The sequence below is a fragment of the Heloderma suspectum genome, chromosome 17, assembly GCF_057233095.1.
Source record: "Heloderma suspectum isolate Gila_16-S chromosome 17, 16-S_ref, whole genome shotgun sequence".
Taxonomy (NCBI): domain Eukaryota; kingdom Metazoa; phylum Chordata; class Lepidosauria; order Squamata; family Helodermatidae; genus Heloderma; species Heloderma suspectum.
The window spans coordinates 16,711,362-16,734,950 of record NC_139474.1 but is presented as its reverse complement, the minus strand read 5'-3'; the positions used below and the strand labels follow the sequence as shown (position 1 = coordinate 16,734,950).

The window sequence follows — 23,589 nt, the reverse complement described above, 5'->3', positions numbered from 1 at the left end:
GCCGCCATTTGCGTCCCTGCTAGACAGTGGCTGGATGTCCGGCTGCTGTCAGAGCCGGCCAGCAGCTCCGCGGAATCCCAGCGGAGCGGAGCTGGCCAGCCAGGATTCCGGGGGTAGGCGTGGAGCACCTCCCCCCCGGCGAGGATTCCGGGGGGGGAGGTACAGAGCGCCTCCCCCCACAGCGGAACCCGGTGGAGCCAGGTAAGGGGGTTTCATACACCCCTACTCCCGTGAAAAGAGGGGCAACCCAGTGGGATGAGAGTAGGGATGGACAAAAGTCCCTTACCTGGTCCCGCAGCTTGCTTCGCAATGGGGGGGAGGCGCTCCGTTTCTCCCCCTGAAATTCTTGGTGGGGGAGAGGTGCCCCGTCCCTCCCTGCTGAAATTCTGGCCAGGGGGGGGAGGCGCCCCATCCCTCCCGGCCAAAATTCTGCCCGGGGGGTAGTGCCCCGTCTCCCTGGCCACGAATCTTGTCTTCTCCCGGGATGCAAACAGCAGCGGCAGTAGCCACCGCCGTTTGCATCCCTGCAGTCAGCCGTGATAGGCTACGTAAATCTTTACGTAGCCTATCATGGCTGACTTTGGGGGGGGGGAAGCGCATACTGGAAACGAATACAGTCTTTAGTTCAAAGAATATTAAAGACTACTATAGAATTAAAGCCAGAAACTTTTTTTATTGGGACAAACAGATAAACACGTAAAAGAGAAGCCAGGAATCCTCTTTCGCTCCATGACAATGGCTGCAAGGTTATTGTATGCACAAAAGTGGAAGAATGGAACCATACCAACTGCGAGCGAGTGGATCATGAAAATGATGGAGCTGGCCAAGATGGCAAAACCTACTATTATAATTAAAGAAGGATCAACAACTACATTTATGTTAGATTGGAAACCTTTTATAGAATCTGTAAATAGGGATGTCGGAGAATTTCTCTATGAATCTCCGGGAGGCCGAATGCCAACGCATTCGGCCCCCCGAAATTGGTGGAGAAACAGTCTGCCCCCCTGCCCCCGCCAGGATGGGACTTACCTTTGTTGAATGTCCCTGGCGCTGGCGGCTTCCGGCGGCGGTTTGGCGGTGGTTCGGTGGTTCGGGAATGTCCCTGGCGCTGGCGGTGGTTCTGCTGCCGCTGCCATTTCCAAGATGAATAAAAAAAGCAACAACAAACGTGATAGGCTATGTAAAGATTTACATAGCCTATCACGGCTAGATTTTCAAAAAACACCGTGATAGGCTACATAAATCCTTACGTAGCCTATCATGGCTGACTTCGGGGAAAAAAAAAAAGCGCGTACGCAAATGCATACGCATTTGCGTTCCTTATTTGGGCACGTGTAGTCTATGTAAACATTTACGTAGACTACGGCGAAAATAAGGGCAACCCAAATAGCGTTGCCCTTATTTTCGCTGTAGTCTACGTAAATGTTTACGTAGACTAAAAAAGGTAAAGGTGTCCCCAACCAGTCGTGTCCGACTCTAGGGTGCGGCGCTCATCCCCGTTTCTAAGCCGAAGAGCCAGTGCTGTCCGAAGACGCTTCCGTGGTCGTGTTGTAGCAGCCATATCAAGGGTCAGACTAAGTAGCCTCATGCAGTCTCATGCTTCATGTTCTTGCTGAGCTCTTTCTCCCTTGAATATATTGTTGTAAGCTGACGAGACACAGGAATTCCTTATCTTGTCAAAGGTCATACAGTTGTATATCTTGTTCTCTGCTGTTCTCTTCTGTTCTCTCCTTATCATGGCTACCCTATAACCCAGTTCTTGTATTATAAACAATAGTGCTAAGAGAAGAAATGTTGAGGACTGCAACCCCACGCGAGAGGGAGAGGAGGAGCCATTTCATATGTGTCACAATGTCTATAAAACCAATGTGCTGATGTATTTCGGGGCTTCTGTCTCTTTGGAAATGATTCCAGCCTTAAGCCCACGCGTTAAATAAAGAATCTCTTTTTCCTTCACTCCGTGGTCTCTCTGACTCTGGGTTCTGCAACATAAATGGTGCCGTGACTCGGATGTGGCAGGCTCTGAGCCAGACAGGTGGCACTTGCCTGCTCTTGATCGCCGCACCAGGAAGACGAGCTCGGCGCATGCCTCCCTTTCTTGGCGCCACCAACCTTTTTGTTGAGTGAATGGGAGAAAGCCTGCACCGGGATCGCCCAAACGGCAGCGAGCGGCAAGAGAACCTTGGGAAGCGGAGGAAGGAACTTGAGCCCTGCCTGTATCGCAGCTGCAATTGAGTTGAAACCCACATTGGAAGCCTTCAGGAGAAAGGCAAGTATATGGGAAAAAGAGGGCCCCGCCTTTAAGGAGAAAGGCCACTGGGCAGAAAAAAAGAGGACCCCGCCTTATGAAGAAGGTCAGTGTTGGTGGTATACGTATACAAAAAGAACCTACTCCTTGTGGGTAGAAGGGGGGCCTGATCACACCCCCGAGTGGGCGCCAGTACCCAGCACGCCAGTACTCAGTAGGAAGCTGAGGAAGCTGGGGAAGCTGTTTTCCGCTCTGGTAAAAAGTGGGAAAAGTGGGTGGCAGGGACATGGATGCAGTGGAGAGAATGATGATTGTGTGAGTGGCTACTGCGGTTTCTGAAGCATACTGTTGACCGTCCGGGTGCCCAGGCCAGTAGCCAAGTGCGTGGTGTGAAAAATCCTCTTGTGTCGGCCAGTGAGACCCCTTACTCACTGACCAATTCCCATTCCCTAATTGTGTCTGTCTTCAATTTAGGAGGGAGGCTATGGGTGGTGGGGGAAGCAAACCTTGCACCCCCTTGGGATGTATGTCAAACAAAGAAGAAAAAAGGTTTTTTTTAAAAAAGATTCAGAATAGAGAGAGAAAACAGCAAAAAGCTCAAGGTCGAGCTGAGAGAAAAAAAAAGAACAAGATCTGAGGCTGTTAATTAGAGAAATGTTGCAGGACAGTCTGGCTTTTAACAAAGCGTGGGAGCGTGAGAGTGTAAGGCCAAAGAAGTAGCTGTTAGCCTAGCGTGCCGAGAGAGGGGGGGCAGGAAAATTGCCCACAACGTTCTGAGTTGTGCAACATCATCACCTCGCCTAATTGAGATGAAATCCCTAAGAAATGGAAACTGAAAATGAAGACCCAGAAGATGAAGGCAAAATAGAAAATAAAGGTGAAGAATCAGCCCCCAGAGCACAGGCTAGACCCCTCTTCGAGTGAAAAGTGTGCCATAAGACTGTCCCAAAGCAGAATGAAGCAGAAAGACCATGTTGAAGATCTCTGTCAAGGTAACCGTGTTTAGCTTTAAACTGTGTTAGAATTGCATAGAGCCTGTAGCTACTGACCATCAGCTATATGATTTCTGAAGAGCGTAACCATTAAGCTTTTGCCGTGGGATTCCCTGCAATGAAGAAATCTCACTGATTTAAGAGTCCAGTGTTACACTGCCTAAGTGTGTGTGCTAAAGAGACCGAGAAACCAGACAGCATGTTCCTGGCCAAGCCAAAATCACGCTACTGCCATGCTCCTGGAAGCTGCAATAAACTGTGTAAGCTGGGAGACCCAACCTGATTGAGAAGAAAAGAAGATATTGGAGCAACTGTCTTAAAAAACAATGAGATCTGTGTAGCTGGCTGGCTGACGCTGTCAGTGATGTTACAACTTTAAATTAAGACTGTTTTCCTGTTTGAGACCCCAGCAAAGAAAGCTGACACGAGTTATTTGTTGCCCGTGCCAAAGCAAGAATTTGGCTGCCCTGTACCTCATCGTGTCCTGTTTTAACCTTGGGATTTACAAATACAAACAAACTGAGAAGCTTGCCTCTGAAGTCCTGCAAATCACCCCACCGCCTCCCCGAAGATTAATGGCTGCCTGAAAAATGCAAGTATAAAGCGATGCCCATCACCCCCCAGCGTCCTGAGTTTCGGCACTCAGTGTTTCAGTGCTTTCGTGTACCAGGTTAGAAGAAGAAAAAAAAAAAGAGTAAGTTTTTAAAATGTCTGTGAAAACCTGACAGAAGTAGAATAAAATTTACAGAAGAGTTGCCCAAGTTAAAGCGTCACGGCTAGAGAGCTGAGCTGTGCCGCTCTGTTTAGACAGAGGCCTTGCTAAAAAGTTAAAGGCCCTTGTCTGTCAAAAGGGGTGTAGGGCCACACTTTCCCTTTTTAAACTGATGCAAAAGTGGAGAGCCTTTGCTGGAAACATCGCATCTTCATTGCCCAGAGCCTTCTCTGTTTGCCTCCATCATTGTCCGGGCTTTTTAGAGACACTCTGCACATGAACTAAAATTTTAAATTGTCAAAGACTTGCCATGGACAGTGCTGTGAAGCTTTTGATAAACTTAAACTCTCATCGCTGTAGACCATGTGTCTGTGTTTGTAGTCAGCTCAGTGTACAGCAGGCTGAGTTTGATCTGTGACTTTTAGATTTCCTTCTGCCAGAACTCATGCAGCATAGAGTTGCCGATGCAAAAATAGTGACCTAGAACTCTTTGCGTGTGTGAGTATGCCCGTCCCTTGATTTTAATGAGCCCTGAGCTTTCAGCCAGAAGAGCAGTATGATTGCTGGATCTGCTCCATCATGCCTTACCATGCAAGAAGTGCTTTCCATTCATTGTGTTAAATTGCAGAAAAAGTTTGTTGTGTATATTTTATGATTTCTTAGATATCATAAAGTATATGTGATATTTGCAGATTAGTGTTAGTTGCAACTCCAAATAATACTAAGTGTGGTTCCCGATGGATGACAAGGAAAGAAAGACAAAGGCAAGTAGAAAAGAAAGGAATAGAGAAAGTAGCAAACAGATAGAGAAGGAAGAAAAAAAAAAGAAGAAAGAAAAGGCAAGAGGCAAAGAAAAAACATTTGTAGAAAAGAAGTGTGGCCATAGTTGCCCCCAGAGTAAATTAAAAGCAGCTGATTGTGCCTGGAGCTTATTACCTGGGGTAAAGTAGCCACAATAAGGTAATAGTTCTTTAAGATAAAGAAAATGTAACTAGAAGGAGAAGAAGAGCCTATCCCAAATGTGCGTCATTGGGACTAGTGTAGGGCAGAAAGGTTTAAGTAAGTGAGTTTAACTTGAAAAAGACAAATAAAGAGACAAGGCTGGTGCATGGAGCAGAAAGTTTTATATAAAAAGTTTGAAACATGATCTGCAATACAGGCAGATCAGCAAAGAAAAAGAAAGCAAAAGAAAGAGAAAAAAATTGTCTTCCCATACTAATAAATAAAAGTGTTATCAAGCACTTTGAGAAGCGAAGTTGTTTACAGGAAGCTGTGCCTGAGAACCAAACACTTCTAGCCTATGCTGAAAATGCTTGCTAGTGTTGTGCTGCCTCATGGGTAACATGTATGGTATAAAAACCCATTTAGCCCAATAGCTCGTGGTTCAGAGAAGCTGTCTGATCCAACCATTAAGTACGCCTGTGTGCTGTAAGTTACCCAATAAAGTCTCCTTGTAAGTAACCCCCCCCCTGCTGAAATCCCAACACACAAGTGGGGCTAGAGAGCCTCACCCAGTATCAAACCCTGCTGTTAGAAGCCATGAAAGCAGGTATGAAGAAGTCAATTAATATGACCAAAGTGTTTAAAGTGCTGCAAGGTGCCACCGAGGCCCCAGAGCGTACTTGGAGCGTCTTTCAAATGCCTATCGCCAGTACACCCCCCTCAACCCAGAGGCCCAAGAAGACATGGACGAAAGAAGAAAAGAAGAAGACCCGGCAGAGGCAGAAGATTCTTAAAAAAGAACCTGTGTGCCCAGTGTGGACAAGATGGACATTAGTGGCATGAATGCCCAAATAAAATAAATCAAATACACAAAGGAAAAAACCAAAGGGGCCAGAATGGGCGAAGAGGGAGACAGCTTGAGAGGGGCCGTGACATGGGCTGTGAGGGGCCGTGACATTGACTTCATAATTGACACTGGAGCATCATCAAAAGCAAGCAAATGTTAGCCTTAAACAAGAAGTCCAAACACTGAACAAAGTTCTTCAAGCCCAGCGTCGCTTTGTCTTAAAAAAATAAGCCATTCCCATCACAGAAGCTCATCCTTTCCAACCAAGAGTTAAATTATGAGTTAAAGAGGGAAAAATAACCCTTTGACTCCCAGATGGAGAGGACTGAAAACTGTCATACTTTCCACCCCAGCAGCTATGAAAGCAGCTGGAGTTAAACCCTGGATACATTGGACACGAGTCAAGAGAGTGAGAGGGGGAGAGTAGACTGTAAACAGAAATCCTGAAAATCCTTTAAAAATCATTCTGAAAAAGCAGTAAGAAGACTCAGCCTAGACCTTACTGTGGACACACCGGGAAACTGTCCCCCTGCGTACGGTCAGACCTGCAACTGGAGAACTGAAGAAGGGGACTAGACCCTGCTGCAGCTTGCCAGGTGAATAGCTGCCCAGCGTACGGTCAGATCCCAAAGAAGATCAAACATGCTTGTTGTAGTGTTAGTAGTGTTGCATTGTGTTTCCTTAATAAGGTGCAAAAAGGGGGGTCTGCCCCTGGAAAAAAAAGTTTGTCCCAGTGATTTGCTGATAATTACTGGCTTCACCTGGCTAACACCACGAGAGTAAAACATTTTTGTTTGCCAAGAAGTATACCTGCAAACAGGCTTATTAGCTCTTGCCTAATACCTGTCTGTAGACATCCTGGAAAAATTCAAAAAGATACCATGTTAAGAGTTTATGGTGTAAGTTTAACTTATTCCCAAAATGCTAATTGGGGTGTGGTTGCAAAGATCCTACCCCCTACAGAGTTCACTCTATGCACCCCCATCGTTGCTGAAACAAATACTACGTGTGCACGAATGCTTAATTGTCAAAATTTTTCCAGAAAATATAAAGCTATCCCTGGCCCCCTTCCACTGTAATAAAATTCAAAACATATCTTTTAATAATGCCCACATGCTTTTGCCTCATAGATGGTTTTAGACATGTAGTTCCTGCACTTGGTCATTCATTCCTGCCAACTTGTCTAATAACCACCCATGTTGCCTCAGCCGCCAATTGAATTGGTGCCAATTCTTCCCCTGTAGCCTGAGAAAATCCGTCGACGGCAGCCTCGAGCACTCCAACTAACTAAAAATTGTAATAGTCATGTGCAGTTATATTTTGACTCAAAAAAATTGGCCTTAGCAATGTCACTGGTTAAGGTTCCAGGTTTAGCCTTGGCTAATGGTCTAAAGATCAACTGGTTAGCTTGCAGCTTAGCCAAAAGCATAAATGCCACCTCACAAGCATTGTCATTGTTAAATAAAGAGTTGCGTGATCTAAAAGGTGCAGTTCTAGAAAACAGAGCTGGTATAGATTACCTTTTCCTTCTTCATCATTTAAGTTGTGAGACACACCAAAAGCTCTGTGGTTTTAACTTAACTGATAATGGCAATGCTGTAGATGAACAGATCAACAAGCTGCACAATATAGTAGCTAACAAAACAATAAGACAAAACAATTAGGTCAATTAGTTGACCCTTTGGCTTCCAGATCTTAGCTGGCTTAAAAGCATTGTTCATCCTAATTCTACCAGTGTTGTTCATAAAAGTTCTGTTATGTCTCTGTGTTCCTTGTCTTATGAGCTGTTTAACCAATCTGTTTTATGTCTCAGCTAGTAAAACTGCTGCCCTCTACGCTCTAATAGCCCAACAAGAGGCTAAGTAATATGTATGTCACAAAAAGCTTTGTATAGTTATCAGAAATGCTATAATTGTAATGAAATTATGCATTTAAGGGGGGAATGTAGCAGCCATATCAAGGGTCAGACTAAGTAGCCTCATGCAGTCTCATGCTTCATGTTCTTGCTGAGCTCTTTCTCCCTTGACTATATTGTTGTAAGCTGACGAGACACAGGAATTCCTTATCTTGTCAAAGGTCATACAGTTGTATATCTTGTTCTCTGCTGTTCTCTTCTGTTCTCTCCTTATCATGGCTACCCTATAACCCAGTTCTTGTATTATAAACAATAGTGCTAAGAGAAGAAATGTTGAGGACTGCAACCCCACGCGGGAGGGGGAGGAGGAGCCGTTTCATATGTGTCACAATGTCTATAAAACCAATGTGCTGATGTATTTCGGGGCTTCTGGCTCTTTGGAAATGATTCCAGCCTTAAGCCCGCGCGTTAAATAAAGAATCTCTTTTTCCTTCACTCTGTGGTCTCTCTGACTCTGGGTTCTGCAACAGTGTGGCCAGCATGACTGAACACCGAGGTGCACGGAACACTGTTACCTTTCCCACCGAGGCGGTACCTATTTATCTACTTGCAGTTTCTTGCTTTCGAACTGCTAGGTTGGCAGGAGCTGGGACTGAAGACGGGAGCTCACTCCGTCACGCGGCACTCGGGTCTCGAACTGATGTCCTGCCGACCTTCTGGTCTGCAGTTCAGCGTCTTAACCACTAAGCCACCACGGCCCTTTACGTAGACTACCCATGCCCAAATAAGGAACACAAATGGTGGCGCACATGGGCGCCGCCATTTGCGTACGCGCTTCCCCCCCCCCCAAAGTCAGCCGTGATAGGCTATGTAAGGATTTACATTGCCTATCACGGCTGACTGAAAATCTCGCCGTGATAGGCTACGTAAATCTTTACGTAGCCTATCATGGTTTTTTTTTTTTACTTTACTTTTTTCTTTCGCGGCCGGGGAGACAGGGCGCTCCCCCCTGGCCAGAACCTCAGCAGGGAGGGATGGGGCGCCTCCTCTCCAGCCAGAATTTTGGCGGGGAGGGGCGGGGCGCCTCCCCACCCACCAAGAATTTTCAGGGGGAGAAATGAAGCGCCTCCCCCCCCTGAAAAAAGCTGCGGGACGAGGTAAGGGACTTTCGTCCATCCCTAATTAGTACTAATATTAGTATTAGTATATTATAAGTATATATTATTGGTATATATTAGTTGTGTATATCATTAGTTGTATATCATTATTCTCTAGTTGTATGATATACAACTAATGTATATCATACAACTAGAGAATAATGATATACAACTAATGATATACACAACTAATATATACCAATAATATCTACTAATATACTTATAATATACTAATATATACTAATACTAATATTAGTACTAATACTACTATACTAATATATACTAATAATATACTAATCATATACTAATCATATATACTAATCATATACAACTCTTCATATACAACTAATGATATACAACTAATGTATGATATACAACTAGAGAATAATAATAATAATAAGCATTTGTTGTGTAAGGAGAACCAAAGGTAGATATCTTACAATCTGAAGAGATATTTTAGTGTTTGTGTATTGTTGTTCTTGTTGTGTTTTGTTTTTCTTAAAAAAAAAATTAAAAAATTCAAAAAATCATCACAACAGCTCTGTGTGGTAGGTTATGCTATTTGTTTTTTCCTTCCATGACTTTTCTTCCCCCATAATGATGCCCCTGGGTTTTAGCTCAGACAAAATGTCATGGTACATATATGTGTGTGTGTATAGCGAGAGAGAGAGAGAGAGAGAGAGAGAGAGAGAGAGAGCACTATATGTATAATAAGAGCTATCTGAGGGGCAGACAGCACCTGTGGGGACATAGGATGTTATTGATCTCCCCTGTGCCCCCATGAGGCAGGGGCCCAGGAGGACACATGACAGATGGAGACTTCTGATCTCAGAGGCCTCTGTTTTTTCAGTATCTAGCACATAGGATTTCTCTGTCAGAAACACCAGAAATGGATCAAGGCCATATTTGGTGTCACTACATCACCTGATACCCTATTAATTTAACTAATATCATCTATAGGGATGGCGGAGTATTTCTCTACAAATCTCCGGGAGGCCGAATGCCAACGCATTCGGCCCCCCGAAATTGGTGGAGAAATTATCCACCAGCCCCCCACCCGCCCCTGGGATGGGACTTACCTCGTGCAAATGTCCCTCTCGGCGGCGGGTCCTGGCGGCATTTCGGTGGCGTTTCGGTGGCGGCGGCAGCCGGTCTTCTGACCGGCTGCCACCACCGCCATTGCAAAATAAAAAAGTAAAGTAAAAAAACAACACACACCCGTGATAGGCTACGTAACGATTTACGTAGCCTATCATGGCTAGATTCCCAAAGTCAGCCGTGATAGGCTACATAAATCATCACGTAGCCTATCACGGGTGACTTTGAAAAAAAAAAGCACGTACGCAAATCGCGGTGCCCATGGGGCGCTGCCATTTGCGTTCCTTAGTTTGGCATGTCTAGTCTACGTAAAGATTTACGTAGACTATGGCGAAAATAAGGGTAACGCAAATCGCATTCCCTTATTTTCGCTGTAGTCTACGTAAATCTTTACATAGACTAGACATGCCAAACTAAGAAATGCAAATGGCGGCGCCCCATGGGTGCCGCCATTTGCGTACGTGCTTTTTTTTTTTCAAAGTCACCTGTGATAGTCTACGTGACGATTTACATAGCCTATCATGGCTGACTTTGGAAATCTAGCCATGATAGGCTACGTAAATCGTTATGTAGCCTATCACGGGTGTGGTGTTTTTTTTTTTTACTTTACTTTGTTTTTTTCCGTGGCCGGGTAGACAGGGCGCTCCTCCCCGGCCTGAATTTCGGTGGCGAGGGATGGGGCGCCTCTCCCCCGACCTGAATTTCGGCCGGGCAAGTCGGGGCGCCTCCCCCCCCCTTGCCTGAACTTCGGGGGGAGAAGCGAAGCGCCTCCCCCCCACCACGAAGCAAGCTGCGGGACAAGGTAAGTCCCTTTCATCCATCCCTAATCATCTATCTACTTTATAGTTTAATTGATATTCAGTGGCAGAGCAATCCTATGCTTATCTACTCAAAAGTCCCATTAGGTTCAACCCCTACCTATCATCCATCCCTCCATCTATATATCTATCATCTATCCAGACAGATAGATAGATGGACGGATGGTTAGAGAGACAGACAGACAGATAGACATAGAATTTCACAGAACAGACGAAAACCACATAGAGTTGAATATTACCTTGAAATTTCTTATTTCAAACATGGATTTTATTTCTTATTTTTTTACATTGCTGTATACATTTGACACTGAATGGTGGTCAAGCCCTTCAGGTGGTAACCCCTCAGAATCCCTTTCTCATTAGCACCTGGGTCCTGCGGGTAATTTGGGACAAGTGGTAGGGATGTCAGAGAATTCTGCCATGGATCTCGGTGAGGCTGAATGCCAGTGCATTCGGCTCCCCGAAATATGTGGCGGAATGGCCTGCCCCCCTGCCCCCCTGCGGATCTCCCCTGGGATGAGACTTACCTGGGGCGGATGTTCCGGGCAGCAGCGGTGGCGGCGGCAGCTTCGGCGGCTGGTCTTCTGACCGGCTGCCGCCGCCAGTTGCAGTCTGGCATTTTTTTTTTTTTACAGAGACGTGATAGGCTATGTAAAGACTTACGTAGCCTATCACATCCCGGTAAAAAACAAACAAACACATATGCAAATGGCAGCGGCTATGGCTGTCGCCATTTGCGTTCCTTATTTTTTGCCGTCTTAGTCTACGTAAATATTTACGTAGCCTATTATGGCAAAAATAAAGGGGAACGCAAATAGCATAGTGGGCTCTATTTGCGTCCCTTTTTGATTCGCCGTTTTAGCCTATGTAAATATTTACGCAGACTAAGACGGCAAAAAATAAGGATGATGCTGTTGCTTTTTTTTTTTTTCCCAGCAGCCACTGCGGTCGGAAATCCGGCTGCGGACGGCCCTGGACTGTCCGGCTGCTCTGCGGAGCCGCTGCAGAGCACAGCCGGCTGTCGAGGATTCCGGGGGGGAGGACCGGATTGCCTCCCCCCCTCAAGGATTCCAGGGGGAGGGATGGAACACCTCCCCCCCATGAACAGAATCCATGGAAAGGTAAGTGACTTTCGTACATCCCTAACAGATGGTGACATTTCCTATACAGAGGGAAAAGATGGAAATTAGTTGTATTTCATGTTGTTATTAGTATTACACACTGCCAAGAGTGGCCGGGTAGCCATGGGCAGCTAATCAATCTAAATAATAATAATAATAATAATAATAATAATAATAATAATAATATAGGAGACCACAATGAGAGTCCCCAGCAATGTCAGCTAAATGAACATTTCAAAATGGATTTTGATGATCCTGTTTGGGCAAAAACAGGTGAGAGGTTGAAATGGAAGCAGAAAGAATGTTAGGGACCCCAACACATTTTTAGGGGGTTGGGGAGAGGAGGCCATGGATTCCTGCAAACCCCCTCACCATAAGCCAATGAGGACATCTCCGTATGACTTCTGTTGGTGGGAGAGGGAGGCCATAGAACAGTTCATAAGCTCTTTGCAAATTATAATTAGTGCTTTATACGCTTGGGAGGGTGTGTTATTAGGGCCTCAGTGGCTTGTTCCCAAGGATTAATGGGCTCTGCTGTTATTTTTGTGTAATAACTTGCTGTACCATTTAAAACAAAACAAAAAAACAAGTGGTAGGTCATCCACATCACAATGAGTCACAAGGAGTTCCCCTAGTTAGGTTGTGATATAGTGCTACGGAATGAGGAGTGGGGAAGCAAGATGGACGCATTGCTGTGATCCCAATTGTTCAGGGTCAGTCGATACTGTTCACGTGATAGGCAGGCTATGCAAATATTTGCGTAGCCTATCACAGCCAAAAACAGGGATGCAAATGGCCTAGCATTTAGGCTGATCTACTGTAAATGACTACATTTAGGCTAATCTACCAGCTTTACGGCCGCAAATGGCACCCACTACGCCATTTGCATCCGGAGACTTACTTATACAGAGATACGGCACGGCAATGGCTGCTGGCCATATTGACTTTCACCAGTGATGCGGAGCAGGCGGCCAGCTCTGCAGAATCGACGTCGAGAGGGATCCGACCCTGGACAGATTCCGTGGGGAGGAGGAGGTGAGTGCTCCGTTCTGCCATAGACTCCGGCGGATTCTTCTCTCTGAAGAATCCAGCCCCATTGGAGTCCATGGCAGAATTCTCCGCCATCCCTAGTCACTGGAAGTCAATTCTCTGCATGGCTTTTGGGAGACATCTTCAATTTCATGCACCTGTGCTTAAATGTACACACGTTAAAACTAGGGTGTATGAGAATGTCAGTTTTGCTCACAAAACATGCAAGTATTCATTTGTTTATTTGTTTTATTTAAACCATTCATTGGCTGCCTTTGAGGACACAAGCCCTCCCAAGGTAGCTTTCAGCAATAAAATACATAAAAACAGTTAAAATATATAAAAGTGACCAAAACATAAAAACAACGATAAAACCAAACAATAAAACCAGCAGCAAAAATAACGGCAGTAACAGCAACAATAGCGGTCATATCAAGAGCAGGCCACAGTGAAGTAATATGTTTTCAAGGCCTTCTTAAAAGCCTGCAATGATAGAGCATGGTGGATTTGCGATGGCAACTTATTCCAGAGGGGTGGGCCCACTGCAGAGAAGACCCTCTCACATGTGGTTACCCACATAACTGCTTTCACGGATAGGCAAAGAAGAAGGGCTTCTCTTTCTGATCTTAAAGTGTGGGCAGGATGATATGGGTGAAGGCAATCCTTCAAGTAACTTGGTCCCAAACTGTTTAAGGCTTTAAAGGCCAAAACTATCACTTTGAATTGGGCTTGGTAACACACCGGTAACCAGTATGCCCAGTTCGAAGCCCCAAATGCAAGCACAAGCACATGTCCACTGAAAGTATTCATAAACGGTCAAACATGTGCTCAGGTTTGACCCATTCCCAATTCCCAGTTCGGTTTGTGCAAATTTGCTTGTTGTTGTTTATTCGGTCAGTCGCTTCCGACTCTTTGTGACTTCATGGACCAGCCCACACCAGAGCGTCCTGTCAGCTGTTGCCACCCCCAGCTCCCCCAAGGTCGAGTCCGTCACCTCCAGAATATCATCCATCCATCTTGCCCTTGGTCGGCCCTCTTCCTTTGGCCTTCCACTTTCCCTAGCATCAGCATCTTCTCCAGGGTGTCCTGTCTTCTCATCATGTGGCCAAAGTACTTCAGTTTTGCCTTTAATATCCTTCCCTCAAGTGAGCAGTCTGGCTTTATTTCCTGGAGTATGGACTGTTTTGATCTTCTTGCAGTCCAAGGCGCTCTCAGGATTTTCCTCCAGCACCACAGTTCAAAAGCATCTATCTTTCTCCACTCAGCCTTCCTTATGGTCCAGCTCTCGCAGCCATAGGTTACTACAGGGAATACCATTGCTTGAACTATGCGGACCTTTGTTGTCAGTGTGATATCTCTGCTCTTCACTATTTTATCAAGATTCGTCATTGCTCTCCTCCCAAGAAGTAAACGTTAGGGATGTACGAAAGTCACTTACCTGGTCTCGCAGCTTGCTTCACGGTGGGGGGGAGGCGTTTTGCTTCTCCCCCCGAAGTTCAGGCCAGGGAGGGGAGGCTTCCCGCCTCGCCCGGCCGAAATTCAGGCCGGGGAGAAGCGCCCCGTCTCCCCGGCCGCGAACTTCAAAAGAAAAGTAAAAAAAAAAAAGCCCCGTGATAGGCTACGTGACGATTAACGTAGCCTATCACGGCTGACTTTGCAAATCTAGCCATGATAGGCTACGTTAATCGTTACGTAGCCTATCACAGGGGCATTTTTTTTTTAACTTTCCTTGTAGTGGCGGCGGCGGCAGCCGGTCAAAAGACCGGCTGCCGCCCCCGCCCCTGACGAAGACCTGCCGAACCGCTGCCGGGACCCGCCACCGGGAGCGACATTCGTGAAAGGTAAGTCCCATCCCGGGGGGGGGGCAGGGGGCGGATAATTTCTCCCCGAACAACCTTCGGAGGACCGAGGACTGTGGTGAGACAATGTTTGATCTCAAACGCTGCTCATTCACCCATCACCAAATTAAAACAAAAGTTTCATGTAAATCTGCAGCCTTCCAGTTTAAATGTTGCAACTGGTAAGTTTCATTTCAGTTTCTCCCTGTTGGTAATATATTATGGGAGAATGATGGTGTCGAGCCATAAGGCCTAGAATCACACTTTAAATATGAAATGAGAATAATAGAACTCCAGTATGTCAGCCTCTGTATGCTTCACAGCCTCTGCATTTGTGATGTATTTTTTCACATGATTGCATTCAAATAATCTCTTAAAAAGCAAAACAAAAAACAAGTAAGTGGCAGGCAAAGGAGATTATCTTATGTGGGTGGTGTGAATTAGGGGTGTCAGAGAATTTCTCACCGAAACTTCGGGGGGCTGAGTGCCAACATATTCGGCCCCCCGAAGTAGTTTCGGGGAGAAATTCTCTGCCCCTCCACGCCCCCCGGATGGGACTTACCTTTCCTGAATGTCGCTCCCAGTGGCGGGTCGCAGCGGCGGTTCGGCAGGGCTTCGACAGGGGCGGGGGCGGCAGCCGGTCTTTTGACCGGCTGCCGCCGCCGCCATTCCAAGAAAAGTAAAAAAAAAAAAACGCCCCCGTGATAGGCTACGTGACGATTAACGTAGCCTATCACGGCTAGATTTGCAAAGTCAGCCGTGATAGGCTATGTAAATCGTCACGTAGCCTATCACGGGTGACTTAAAAAAAAAAAAAAAAAAGCACGTACGGCTAATAGGGAGCCATAGGCCATAGGGAGCCGCCATTCGCGTTCCTTATTTGGTCGCTGTAGTCTACGTAAAGATTACGTAGACTACGGCGAAAATAAGGGCAACGCTATTTGCGTTACCCTTATTTTCGCCGTAGTCTACGTAAATCTTTACGTAGACTACCCCTGCCCAAAAAGGAACGCAAATGGCGGCACCCATGGGCGCCGCCATTTGCGTATGCGCTTTTTTCCCCCCCAAAGTCAGCTGTGATAGGCTACGTAACGATTTACGTAGCCTATCACGGTTGACTTTGGAAATCTAGCCGTGATAGGCTACGTAAATCGTTACGTAGCCTATCATGTGTGTGTGTGTGTTTTAAAATTCACTTTTTTATTTCGCGGCCGGGGAGATGGGGCGCTCCTCTCCGGCCTGAATTTCGGCAGCGAGGGATGGGGCGCCTCCCCCCCAGCCTGAATTTCAGCCAGGCGGGGTGGGGCGCCTCCCCCCCCAGCCTGAACTTCGGGGAGAGAACCAAAGGGCCTCCCCCCCACCGCGAAGCAAGCTGCGGGACCAGGTAAGGGACTTTTGTCCATCCTTACTTTAAATATGAAATGAGAATGGGGGGTGGGAACTGCATACCTAAGTATGTACAGATCGTATAAAATCTGTTCCATCTGTGTTTCGTGGGTTGTCAGGTGCCTTTCGTTCCATCGTCCGCCCATCAATGGAATTGGATTTTTTTTTTTAGTTTCGGAATGTGCACAAATTGACATGTGCAAAAATGCTCAGACGCAAAATACGCAAGTCCCCCCATAATGTGCTTTTTCACCCTTTAGCCTATGGGTAAATGCACATTTTCGGCATTTTTTTTTTAATGTGTATTTTCCTACGACAAATTTTGTGCAAAATTCCAGAAGGTTAGAAAAGCAGTCTGCAAATCAGTGGAATCCACCCAACAGGGGGAAAGCTGGTCTGCCAGGGAATTCAAAGGTCAGATACTAGGGATGTATGAAAGTGACTTACCTTTCATGGATTATGTTGATGGTGGTGGGGGAGGCGTTCCGTCCCTCCCCCCGGAATCCTGGCCAGGGTGGAGGCGCTCCGTTCCTCCCCCCAGAATCCTTGAACGGCTGGCTGTGCTCCGCGGCAGCTCCGCGGAGCAGCCGGCCAGGCCTGGCCCGGCCAGGCCAGAGCCTTCCGCAGCCGGATTTCCAGCCGTGGAGGGCTCTGGGTAAAAAACAAAACAAAACAAACCCCGCGTATGCAAATGGCGGCGGCTACGGCCGCCGCCATTTGCATTCCTTCTTTTTGGCCGTCTTAATCTACATAAATATTTACGTAGACTATGACGGCGAAAATCAAGGGGAACGCAAAGAGCATAGCGGGTGTTATTTGCGTCCCTTTTTCATTCACCGTTTTAGCCTACGTAAATCTTTACGTAGGCTAAAAGCCCGCTACGCTATTTGCGTTCCCCTTTATTTTCACCGTCATAGTCTACGTAAATATTTACGTAGATTAAGACAGTAAAAAGAAGGAACGCAAATGGCAGCAGCCGTATCTGCTGCCATTTGCATACGCGTTTTTTTTTAAACCCACCCCCAACCATGATAGGCTACATAAAGATTTACGTAGCCTATCACGTCTTTTTTTTTTTTTAACCTAGCCATATAGGCTACGTAAATCTTTACGTAGCCTATCACATCTTTTTTTTTTCCTTTCACAAGCCTGGAAATGGCGGCGGCGGCAGCAGGTCGGAAGACTGCCCGCTGCTGCCGCCGCCGCCACAGCCGCCGCCGGAGCCGCCACCTCCCGGAAGATCCGCCCCAGGTAAGTCTCGTCCCGGGGGGGATCCGTGGGGGTGGCGGGGGGTGGCGGGCCGTTCCGCCACAGATTTTGGGGGGCCGAATGCACTGGCATTTGGCCTCACTGAGATCCGTGGCGGAATTCTGTGACATCCCTATCAGATTCATAAAAATCCAAACACATTTGGTTGCATTGCGGATTTCATTTCTCTGACATCTGTACATGGACCTACCCCTGCCTACGTGTCACAGGGATGTATGGATTTGGTTAAATCCATTCTGCCTGTGTTTCACAGATTGCCAGTTGTCTTTCGTTCCATCTTCTGCTCATTGACAGAATTCAATTCCCCACCCCCCCAGATGTATGTATGAGAATTTCATTCCTGCTTGTAAACGTGTACTTGCACAAATGTGCATTTGCACAAATCCTTCCCCAAAGTTAAAAAACCGGTCTGCAAGTCCACAGAACGTCAGAATCCACACAACTTGGAAACAGCCAACCCACTGTGGAATCTGCAGTTTGGATTCATAGACATCCCAAGACGTTTGAGTTCCCTTCCGGATTTCTCTGACAACCCTAAAGTACCACAAACGTCCCGCTTTGCAGCAGATGAATTATTGCCATGATGGTCCTGATTTCATTTTTTCCCTTCTCCAATCATGAGGACTGGAACGTTGAAAAATAAAACAGATGTTCGAGATGCTGAAATTTAGGCCAGATGCCACTTTCCACACTGGCACGCTGAGCACGTGCTTCCCCACATTTCACGTGTCCCTCCATTTCTAAGTCAGTGGTGTGCCATGTGTGAGACATTAAAAAGAGAATCAAACCAGTGCAACCACATGAATTCCTGGAGTGAGCCCTGTGGAGTTAGTTGATTAAATGGGAAGGAATGTGGCCCATAAAGTTCTGAAGCATCCGGAACCACCAAGGGATGGATGGGGGTGCCCTACTTTTATTTTTAGCAGGGATGATCCCAAACAAGAGAAATGTAATACAGCAATTTGCGTTGTGATGCATGCACTAAGGATGAGTTAGTTACTAACAACCAGGATGCCACTCACATTCCCACCCATGAGGCAGCTCGAGAAGCTGTATAAAAGTCCTTGACTCCTGGGATTCTTCCAAACTCTCATCTCGACTTCAGCTCCTCAGAGATCCAGGTAAGAACGTTTTTTTTTAAGATATTACTTCTGACATTTAGACCTGTGCTGTGGCTTAGAACAATGGCTGATAGCATTTCTCTTTAATGTGTCTGTTCTCTCTGTCTAACAGACTTACAGTCAAAAGTTTCTTGAACTTCAAGGCGCAATCCTATGCATGTTGAGACAGAAAAAAAGTCCTACAACTCCCAGCGTGCCCCAGCCAGGCTGGGGCACGCTGGGAGTTGAAGGACTTTTTTTTTTGTCCTGTCTAAACATGCATAGGATTGCACCCTTAAAGACTTTATGGGAAGGGCCACATCTCAGAGGAAGAGCAGCCTCAAGGTCAGTCTTTGAGATTTCCAGGTTGGTTGGACTGAGAAAGAACCTTGTCTGAAAACCCTGGAGGGCCACTACCAGCCAGTGTAGATAATATTGAGCTACACACAGACCTACTCAGTGCACGGCAGCTGCTAGGGTCCTGCTTAAAGCAGCGCTTTCTTTAGAATGATGAGGTCTGGGATCTTACATTCACTTTGAAGAAGTGGTCGAGCTCAGTGGTTGAGCCCCAGGGTTGATCCAAGACATGTTGCTGCCTGAGATGAAGGACGAGATCGTACCCCTCCCATTCCATGTACAAAAGCCAACTGGACTGCCAGCTGAATCTTTCTTCAACACTGGCAATGGGACAGCATCTTCCCCACAGCACACTCCTCCAATACCTTGCTGCCACCTCCCAGCATCTGCCACCTGAGATGACTGCCTCACTCTGTCTCATGGTAGGGCCGGCCCCGTAGAGCACGTCAGGTGCATCCAGAAAGTATATCTAGGTAGGCCTGGCAAAGACTCCTGCCTGACACCATGGGGAGTGCCAAGCTTTATGGACCAATGGTCTGGTTCAGGATAAGGTGGCTGCCTGAGTCAACATTTCTTAACGTTAACGGATCTTGTGAAGGATGCGAAATATCGTCCGGGCTGCCGGCAGAATTGCTGCTGCTTATCGCTGGATGACCTTGGGGGCAATTATTTTCTCTCAGCCTAACCTACCACACAGGGTTGTTAGTCCTGAACTCCTGGGTTGAAGAGGCTGATGGGTTCTATTGTGGTTGTGTTTCTAATTGATTTTAATTGTGTTTTAACGTATTTCATATTTGTTGATGCATTTGCTTATTACTTTATTAAGCAAATGTATTTGCTTAATGTTGTTGTTTTAATGTATTTGCTTATACAGTGAGCAAATACATTAAACCACAATTAAGATCAATTGTCGAAGCAGTCAAAGCAATGACTGTAGCTAGAGATTTAAGCCACCTTGCCTTGAGTGCCATTTTTGGTAGAAAGGAAGAGTATAAATCAAATCAAATCAATCAATCAATCAATCAATTGGTAATCAATATTGCAATGCCATTCACACACAGAGAGAGGGAGAGAGAGGGAGATTTGCTTAGTGTTGCTTTTATCAGTGACTATCTCTCTCTGACTTTGAGTGCCAATTTTGGTAGAAAGGCAGGGTATAAATCAAATCAAATCAATTAATCAGTCAATCAGTTTGTAATAAATATTGTAATGCTATTTACATGCATGCATGCATGCACACACACACACACACACACACAAATTCTGGACAGCCGCAACATATGCAAACATGGAACAGAACAAGGACAATCAAAGCTGTTTATGTAAGTGGATGATTTGAGGGTATTTGTTGCAGTTGTCAGGAATCTTTCGCATATAAAGCATTTCTAAATTAATTATTTTTTAATCTAATTTTAACCGTTTTGATGTATTTTGTTGCTGTGAGTCGCCTTGGGAGGGCTTCTTCCCTGAAAGATGGCCAAGAATTTTTTTTACAAATAAATAAACAAAAGCATAAATCACAAGGTATCCGTGATATTCACAATTAAATATGTCGAGATGAAATTCCAAGTGGGTTGTTCATTTCGAGATGAAATTCCAAGTGGGTTGTTCATTCATGTTTGTAGAGCAACAGAGAGGAGGGGTAAAGAATTTTTTTTGGGGGGAGGGAGGTATGTCAAGGTTGGAAAATGCAGATGATCACTCAAGGACAGTGGTGCATGGTGTGGATGTCTTCTGGAAACATTTTCTGGAAAAGATCATGAGCTTTCCACTGCCATTGCTACACTCATTCAAGCATATCTTCATTTCCATAAGGAATGGAAGCTTTTTCCCCCCTTCAAAAGAAAGAAAGATGAGGTTATCAATAGTTAGATCCTTTGTCCAGTATTACTTTCTTCACTTTTCCTGCACCGCTCCATAACTTCAGCAAGCTGCAACCTCTAAGCTTCACCCCATGGTCCCACCTTAGAATATGGGTATAACGATAGTGACCTACCTCACAGGGTTGTTGCATGGGTTACTTGGATCATGAATGTGAAACATTCTACAGCAGGGGTGGAAAACACATGGCACTCCAGATGAGTCTGGATTACAGCTCCCATCATCCTTGACCATTGTCCAGGCTGGCTGGGGGAAATGGAAGTCCAGCACCATCTGGAGGGCCACAGAGTCCTTGCTGTGGCTAGATCCTATACAGGCTTACTCAGGAGTAAGCCCACCCGTCACCTTCGAGTGGATGTGGGCCTAGGGTTGCAGCCCTGGAAACGTCCCTTATGGGCCATGTCTGAGTCACGAGTGGTTTTGTCCATGTGGTTGACACTGGGTTTCTTTTGCTCCCCAGCATCTTCTGCAACCAGCCCGCCATCCCTGCTCTCAACATGACCTACGGCTACGGAAACTGTTGCACCACCAGTTGCTGCAGCCCCTGCAGCTACGGAGGCTGGGGTGGAGGGCGCGGATGGGGCAGCCAGTGCTGTAGTCCGTGTGGAGGCTACGGAGGCTACGGAGGCTACGGAGGCAACTGTTGTGGCTATGGAGGCTACGGAGGCTACGGAGGCTACGGAGGCTACGGAGGCTATGGAGGCTATGGAGGCTATGGGGGCTATGGGGGCTACGGCTGTGGCACCAGATGCTGTATCCCTTGCTCCCGTTGGGGTTACGGCTGGGGTTATTGATTCTCTTCTTCTACCCACCCCACCACAGAGTGAACGTCCATGGGAATGTAGAGAGCCACCAAGGACAAGAGGAGTGTCTGAGCAAACGCTTTCGGAAATGCTGCCTTTGAATAGGAGAGCACCATTGAACATCCAGCTCTGATGCATATCTTCCAGATGTTGTTTTCTTCCCTTGGCTTTTGTCATCATGTAAACCCTCCCCACTTCTGTCTTCTCCACTCGAGAATGTTTCTCCTTCCCCTGTTCTCCTTGTACCCCGTTTCCGCTCTTCTGCATTAAATACCACACTGCATCACAACGTACGTCTCCTGAACGTTTGTTTTGCTTTGGTTTTGCTCTACTTTGCCATGTCTTAGGGCTGGTCCATATGTACATGGGTGCACCTTTAAACTGCAAGTGGCCTAATGGTCAGAGCAGCCTTCCCCCAACATGGTGCCCTTCAGATGTTTGGGTCTACATTCTCCATCATCCACACCCACCACGGTTTGGGGTGATGGAAGCTGCACTTTGAAACATCTTGAGATGTTGTGGTTTAGAATGGTGGGACTAGACCTCCAATTATGAGATGCTGGGAGAAGATTCTAGAAGTGAGGGCTGGGCATCTGGTGGCCCTCCAAATGCAGACTGTAGGTGAAATGCGTATGGCCTACAGCTTCCATCAGGCCTAGCCAGCACAACCAATAATGCGGGCTGGTGGGAGTTGTAGACCAGGGATTGAAACTGGGACCTCCTCCGTGCAAAGTACATGCTCCTCTGCTGAGCTATGGACCTTCCTCTAAAAACAAAGATTCCAGCCCTCATGGTTTCCATATAAAGGGCTGACATAAATAAGAACATATCTAAGCTGCCCTCCTCCAAATCAGGTCATCAGTCCATTTAGCTCAGTATTGTCTACACCAAGGACGGGCAACTTGGGGCTCTCCAAATGCATTGGACTACAACTCCCATCAGCCCTGGCCAGAGCAACCAATGGTGAGGGATGTTGGAAGTTAAAGGCCAAAACATCTGGAGGGCCATAACTTGCCCACTCCTGACATAGTATTAATATATAATTGATACATTAACACATTCGCAGATGTTAGATCGACCAATGGCTTTAGGTTGGCCTTCACTTTTTAGACAGACACCTCTCTGCATTCCTGATACTTGGCTGTGCTGCCTGGCCTGATGAGAGCCCAACACACCTGGAGGGCACCAGGTTGGAGAAGGCTGTTTTAAGCCATGCTAGCTAAGTAGAAATACATGGAACTTCCATGCTCAGCTGCAGTATACCTTTGAAATGCCATATGCAAACAATGCGGGAGGGCTTGCAGGATTCCAGGGGCATCTGATCTCAAAACAGGATGCTTAAGTAGCTTAGTCTGAGCTAACACGGCTCTTCTTATATGCTCTGGGATGGATGATGAGGAAGATGGAAGTGACCAAAACAGTAAAGTGGGAGTTGAGCAGAGTGGTGGGATTCTTAGAGTGTTGGACCAGAATTTGGGAGATCAAGGTTCAAATGCCTGCTCAGTCATGGAGCTCGACATCTACTGGCATGAATTAGATCAGGAGAAGATAACCAGGTGACCTCCAGATGTTCTGGATGACAAACCCCACCACCCCTCACCATTAGCCATGTTGCCTGGGGCTTATGGGAAGTGTAGTCCAAGACATGTGGAGGGCACCAGGTAGCCTGTCCTTGAATTGGATAAATCCCAGCATCCATATTAGGGCAACACCTCTATGAGGCTAACTCAAAGATCTCAAGGGAACTTATAGGGTCACACTTCCATTGACCCCTACCCTCTGGCCCCATCAGTTCCCAGCGTTGGTCATCCACCAAGCTGAGCAAAGCAGCCTCAGTGTCATCATTTCTCAGCCATAAGCCTGGTTGAAGCCGGTCCAGATAATCAGTTTCATCCATCTGGAGCTGCAATGCTTCTCGATCACCCCCTGGTCACTCGCCTGCAACTTTCACAGAGACAGCTCCAAAGTTCCTCTTTTAGGAAAAAAGAAAGAAATCAAATGCAACGCATAGGTATAAGATAGCAGGGCATGGGGGGTCGCCTAGCTTGGCAATAGCACATGTGAACAGGATCTTGGAGTTGTAGTTGATCACAAGCTGAATATGCATCAGCAGCGTGATATGGCAGCAAAAAATCC

The 23,589-nt window shown here is 46.5% G+C and overlaps 1 long non-coding RNA gene across 3 annotated transcripts; it reads left to right on the top strand.

Annotated features, from left to right (window-relative positions):
• Positions 1–1,891: 1,891 nt before the first annotated feature.
• Positions 1,892–21,742, top strand: LOC146334605 (uncharacterized). 3 transcript variants are annotated; one of them, XR_014786326.1, is made up of 3 exons: positions 1,892–6,337; positions 11,609–11,790; positions 21,111–21,742. It is a non-coding gene; the product is annotated as an uncharacterized LOC146334605 (long non-coding RNA). The 3 variants fall into 3 exon arrangements; XR_014786325.1 differs by having other exon boundaries at positions 11,606–11,790; XR_014786327.1 differs by lacking the exon at positions 11,609–11,790.
• Positions 21,743–23,589: the final 1,847 nt, after the last annotated feature.